Source organism: Chionomys nivalis, chromosome 1 (genome assembly GCF_950005125.1).
Source record: "Chionomys nivalis chromosome 1, mChiNiv1.1, whole genome shotgun sequence".
Taxonomy (NCBI): Eukaryota; Metazoa; Chordata; class Mammalia; order Rodentia; family Cricetidae; genus Chionomys; species Chionomys nivalis.
The window spans coordinates 110,097,595-110,104,649 of record NC_080086.1 but is presented as its reverse complement, the minus strand read 5'-3'; positions in this window follow the sequence as shown (position 1 = coordinate 110,104,649).

Genomic DNA, 7,055 nt, shown 5'->3' with positions numbered 1-7,055 from the left:
GAATCCACTTATGAGTGAGTACATCCCATGTTCCTCTTTTTGGGTCTGGCTTACCTCACTCCGGATAGTGTTTTCTATTTCCATCCATTTGCATGCAAAATTCTTTTATTTTATATGTATGTTTTGCCTGCATATAAGTTGAGGGGCAGGAGGAAATAAGGCTGCAAAAGGTGTCATGTTAGTGCACGCATGTCCTCTTAGTGGTGCCCACAGAGGCTAGAAGTAGGTGTCAGATGCAGTAGTTTTAAGCCACCATCTGGGTGCTAGCGATCAAACTTGGGTCCTCAGCTAGAGCAAGAAATGCTCTAGACTACTGGGCTATCTTACTAGTCCCTGCCATGTCTTACTTCAAGTTGTTTGGAACGTATGTAAGTCAATGTTGGTGGTAAAAGCTTCTAGACCTAGCATTTAGGAGGTAGGAGGCAGGTGAGGAGTTCAAAGCCAGCACAAGCTATAAGGAGGCAAACTGTATTCAAGCTATAGCAAGGAATCTGGCAGCATATTCCTCAAATGTGAGATGATTTCTCACAAAAACACCTCCTTCCCCTTCATAATATACAGTGTGATTATCAATACTTTCTGCAAGCATACATATGATTACTTTCAAAGACAAAAGCAAAACATTTGTCATTCCAGTGTAAGGTTTAGAATCATCTGCGAGAATCGCTGCAGCCTGAGAAAGGTCAAACACTTCTACTATAACCATCTACAGGTGCATGTAGATTCAACATTCTAGTTTCTCAGGACCAAGGGTATTTCTGTGGCCTGTGAGCGCACATGGATACATGCAGGGTGAACTTCAAGAATAATCAAAGACTTTCCATGATTTCCTTTTCCAAGCCACCAATGGCCTTCACCTGAAGTCATGCGGCCTGGGTTTCTGGAGCCCAGCCCAGTTCCGTAAGTCACCTCTAAAAAGAAAAACTACCTTTCATTTGGAGAATCTAGCAAAGTCACTCAAACTCAGTCGCATGAATATAGGTAGCAAAAAATATATATAAAAAATAAAGCTGCCGGGCGATGGTGGTGCACGCCTTTAATCCCAGCACTTGGGAGGCAGAGGCAGGCGGATCTCTGTGAGTTCTAGACCAGCCTGGTCTACAACAGCTAGTTCCAGGACAGGCTCCAAAACCACAGAGAAACCCTGTCTCGAAAAACCAAAATAAATAAATAAATAAATAAATAAAGCATATGTAGTCATTTCTTTCAGAAAATTAAATATTAGTTAATGATTATTTTCAAAGCAAAACAAAACAAAAACTTAGTAAATATCCTTTAGGACTTCTGCATGTTTCCACCGAGAATTTGGTGTCAAATGAGATGAAGAAAATTAAATTAAGTTACTCAGTGTCATAGTGCCTCACCTCAGAAGAATTGACGTTTTGGAAAATCTTGGTAATTCAACAGTCTTGGTAATATCTACCAATCTTACAAAAATGCATTTCCTTGCATTCATCAGGGAAGACTCATTTTTCATCTTTCTACCTCATACTCAAGGCTAGGGCCTAGAATTTCATTTGAACTCATACTGGAATAAGAGAAGAAAGGGTGTATATTGTATTCCCTATCGGATCTCAAATGGAACAAGGTGTATGATATCTATCTGTAGCTTAACATAGATACAATTGAGCAAAGATGATCAGGGTTTGAGGGCAACCTGTGCCACCTCCTGAGTGCCTGGCCAGCCTGGGCTACAGAGTGAGATGCTGCTTTGAAACAAAAAAACAAAAAATAATTAATGGAATATAAATCAGATTACCTCTCTCTATACACCCCATGCGAAGGCCTCTTTGGACTTACTATATTTTATTTTTCAAAGTATTCTGAAAATCTGACTTGTGTGTGCTTTCCAAGGTGACAAGTCAAGGGGCACAACAGACATCTGATTCGTACTAAGTGTGATGGTATTATACAGACGCTGTGCACCGACCCCATCTTGCTCCTTAACGTGCTCAAAGTCCATACTCCAAAGAGATACTGGATTGTGTCCGGTGAGCTCAATAAATACTGGGCAGGTTACATAAAAAAAAAAAAAAAAAAAGATATTTACTGATTTGTAGAAAAATGACAACTAAATCACCGAAGGAGTAAAGGTAATCACACATGTGCTTGTGGACAAGTGGTTGATAATACCGTAGATTTTGAAGAGGAAAGAGATGGTTGTATGAGAAGCCATCTCAAACTTGAGGACTTTGCTGTCAAATCGCCTGAATGTAGTTTAACTCCTGTAAAATTCAGGTGGGATTGTAACCTCTGCCAGGAGATTTTAAGAGGTAGGAGGATCAGGTAGGACTTTTAGGAGAAGATTAGGGCTCAGCCCTCATGAATGGAATACTGTGTTCATTTGACTCATGGATTAATGAGCTTTTGCTGTCTCCAGTAGATATGTTGTGAAAGCCAGGCTGAGTAGGTCTCTCTTGTTCTTTGGCTTTGTGATAGCCAGTGACACCTTAGGACTATGCTTCCATGAAGGCCATAAGAAGATAGCTCTCCTTACCTAGAACTAGAAACTTCAAGCAAGAAACAAATTGATATAGAAGAGTTAATAAGAAAAATACAAGTGACTATTTGCCACACAATTAAAATCAAACCAAACCAAACCCACAGAGCAATTTGATCTGCTTTCAGGAGAAAGGACTGACAAACACTCAGATTGCACAGCTCTGTCCTGTAAGAACCATCCATGGGAATTGGAAGTCTCCCTTTGAAACTGCTGGATCACTGCACGTTCTGGGAACAAAGGACAGTAGGCCAGAGTTGTGTGTGCATAGAGGTCTCTAGTCTGGCGAGCAAGTCACTCTGCAGGACAGGACAGAAGGGTACCAGTTACTGGCCTGCATCAACTACCAGAAATGAGAAGTCAAGAGCACAGCAGCAGCAGCAGCGGCAAACTCAGGCGGCAGAACCTGCTGCAGATAGGAGAACACGCAGCAGATAGGAAAAGGCCAGGTTCTGCCACAGACGCCTAGGACAGCATACCCTTAGTCTACAGACACAGAGCCAACACCATCACTCTGGCTTTAACGGTTGTCCTGCATTCCTCAATATGGTCTCTGTGGACCATGGAGGTCACAGTGAAGACAGGGGTCATGTCAGCTAGAGTTTGGAACACTTCAGGTTCTGAAAATGGCAGCATCAAAAGGGAGGATAAAGGTTTAAAAGACTTCCCATAGCCACATGGGTGGAGAGTTTGTACTGCTTTTCCCAGTGAATCTGGTAGGCTACTGAACCAGGACTTTTCCCCTTGACCTCTGGGTGAAAGGAGAAACAACCCCTTTTGAGCTGAGTAGGGCACAATAAATAACAGGTTGTACCCACAGATTGGGGGTTGATGGAATTGTACTTGCTCCTGGCTTTCTATGCTTAGTGGGTAATTACTGATTCTACCCATTGGAAACAGGCTCAAGAGTTTGCTCAATGAATTCTAGATTGTGTCCTATGGGGAGCATCACTGATTTCAGAGAGTGTATGTGTGAACTAAGTCAGGCCAAGCCAGCTGAGAACCTGATGTGATGTTTAAGATGTCTGAGTGAGGCGGCTGACGTCAGGATTATGGCTGTCACATGCCTGATTGTTCAGTCTACTCAAGGATATATGCAAAACAGACCAACAAGGAAATATAATCAATCCATACACAATGAACCTAATTCTATTTCACAAAGGTGCTTTCTACAAAACAATTAAGATAGATGAACCAAACCTTTAGCTAGTTCACAAATAGTTTCCTTCATTCCAGAATACAAGGACAAGGAAATGTTTCTCAGAAAGTTAGACACATTCCTACCCTGGCAGCTGGACTGACTGGTGCTCAGGCAAGAACTTAGAAGGAATTAACTCTGGAAGCTCACCATGCCACGCCTGACACCACAATGAAAATGCTACCTCCTTCAGCGCCTCAGTATTCACCAGCGGCAATGATCTTGCCCAGAATCAATCTGAGTTCTCACCTAAAGAAAACATTGAATTCATAAACTCTTTATCCATGAAATGTTACAAAAGAAATTTCCCCAAAGACTGACCTTCAAAGATTTTATCCATATACAGAAATCACACCATGATTCTACCAAGTCTACATACTACACACAATTTCTTCCTGAAAAGTGCCCCAAGGCCATGAGAATTATCACAAGAAAAGGGACAGAACTCCTGTTTCTCCCTTTCCTATTGCTTCATTGACCTGTTGACCTTCAGAACATGCGGCTATCACCAGCCGTGTGTCTGTTGCCCAGAGATATACATGCCTATTTTACACATATACAACTATCTATGGGCTAATTCCTTTGACTTCTGTAGCTGAGGTCAAATATGAGCATAAATGGCTTCCTCTTTTCAATGGCTCTTTGTCTGTGTGTGTGCCTGTGTGCGCACACCTGCATTTGGGTACACATGCCTACATGCATGCATACCCATGAAGATCTGTGTTTCACATACAGTGTATTCCCCAATAACTCCTATTTGTTTTATTTGTTATTTTAGGATTTGGTCTCTCGATATAAGCCCTGGCTATCCTGGTACTTTTTTTTTTAAAGATTTATTTATTTATTTATTTATTTATTTATTTATTTATTTATTATGTATACAACATTCTGCCTCCATGTATGCCCGCATGCCAGAAGAGGGCGCCAGATCTCATTATAGATGGTTGTCAGCCACCATGTGGTTGCTGGGAATCGAACTCAGGACCTCTGGAAGAGCAGCCAGTGCTCTTAACCACTGAGCCATCTCTCCAGCCCCCTATCCTGGTACTTAAATGTAGATCAGGCTAGCCTCAGAGATGTGTCCACCTCCACCCCCTGAGTGCTAGAATTAAAGGTATGCACCATGCCCGGCCTCTATTTTATTTTTTGGAGACAGTATTTCTCAGTGAATGTGGAGCTCAACAATTTTCAGTTAGCTGGTCAGTAAGACCCAGAGATCTGCCTGTTTCTACCTCCTCAGTGCTGGGATTACAGATGCAAGCCATAGTGCTTTTTTTTTTCCATAGGTGCTGGAAATATGAACTTTGATCTTCATGTTTTCATAACAAACACATTGCTTGCTGGCCCTCTCCCAGGCTCTCAAGCACTCTTTAAAACAATCTCTCTGAAAAGATGGCTCAGTGGTTAAGAGCACTGGTTGCTCTTCCAGAGGTCCTGAGTTCAATTCCCAACAACCACATGGTGGCTCACAACCATCCATAATGAGATCTGATGCCCTCTTCTCACTTACAGGCATCCATGAAGGCAGAACGCTGTATACATAATAGATAAATAAATCTTAAAAACAATGTCCATCTCAGAGCTGGCCCCTGCACTTGGGAGAGATGGCCCCATCCTTCACCACAAGCAAGGGTGTACCTACCCTGAGGTCATGGGCCTAGGGGAGCTGACTCTGCCCCTTTGCCTGAGGTAGGTAGCCCTAGTGGCCAGGACTCAGCTACCACCCGGGCCAACAGCAGGGCCTTCAGTTGGCCTACCTGAACATCTACCATCTAGGACCTGTTGGAACTCATGAAGGGACTGGTCCTGTGGAACAATATCTGCAGGCTCTCCAAGACTTAGGGTAGCTACGAGATATCCCAGAGGAGTTTTGGTGAGGATGTAGTGATGATGGTGTACTGGATACCAGAGGCCTTGAACCAGACCAGTGTCTCATTGTAATGAACATTTGCTAGTAAAACTGGTAAGAAAAAAAGGTATACTATATGACACACACACATGTCCCAATGCCAACAGGACAAATGAGGAAGTGTTGGATGTAGTAGGGGGCTGCTTGTTTGTTCCTGGCTGCTCAGCCCTGAAATAAACACACAGAAACCATATTATCTGCAATACTGTTTGGCCAATAGCTTAAGTATATTTTTGGCTAACTAGCCTATCTCCATTAATCTGTGCATTGCCACATGGCTGTGGCTTACTGGCAAGATTCTGACCAGCATCTGCCTCTGGCGGGGCTACATGGCTTCTCCTGACTCTGCTTTCTTTGTCCCAGCATTTAGTATAGCTTTCTCCGCCTAGTTTTACTCCACCTTATCAACAGGCCAAGGCAGTTTCTTTATTAACCAATGGTATTCACAGCATACAGAGGGGAATCCCACATCAGTTGGAGAGGAGGGAAAGGAGAAGTGAAGAGGTTGCTTTTTTGTTTTTGTTTGTTTTGCCTCAACAAACAAACAAAACAAGGAAAAACAAAAACTCATAAGAAGTCAAAGAATATAAGAATATATATACTAAAAAATATTAGGAGTTGAAGAAATGGCTCATTGGTTAGGAGAGCTTGCTGCTCTTCCGGAGAACCTGAGTATGGCTCCTAGCAACCACATCAGGTGGCTCATAGCCAGCTGTAACTACAGTTTTAGGGGCCCTAATAACTCCTTCTAGATTCGGCTGACAACTGCATGCATGTGCAGATCCCATGCACAGATGCACACATATATAACTATAAGTTAAAAATAAAAAAGGAACCCTTATTTTACAAAACTAAAATAGTTGTGGATAATCACCCAAGGCAGTTTTGACCAAGCCCTTTCCGGGACACTGTAAGAGAAGTAAGAGTTATTAATTCATACTATGAGTCCTATAGTGCCATGATACCAGAACAAAGCGGAGACATCACAAAGATCACAAATCACAGACCTATACTTGTAAATACAGAGCAAAAAAAATCTCATTAATTCCAGATTCTATACATTAAACAGAATTACAGATCACAGTCTATGGTGTATACTGGAGACTGTTATAGGAGGCAGATGGGAGCAATATAAAGCTGGACACAACATGATGAGATTTGTAGACAACAGATTTGCACCGTTAAGGTGAAGGTAGTATATAGCCCTGCCTTCTGTGCCGAGAAAACTGCTTTGAGATTACACTGGAGATTGGTAGACTTGTATTTCCTGGAAACAGATTTCTCAGCCTCCAGTTTCCATGTATGGGGTTTGCTTCTGGTAGCACTGCATAATTCTAATGTTCAGGACCAGATAGTCAGGCCATTTTCATAGTCTCTTCCCTCCCATAGGGCAGTGTCAGAAGGCACAATAGGAGCGGAAACTCCTTTTAGGTGGTGGGGGGTCGGTA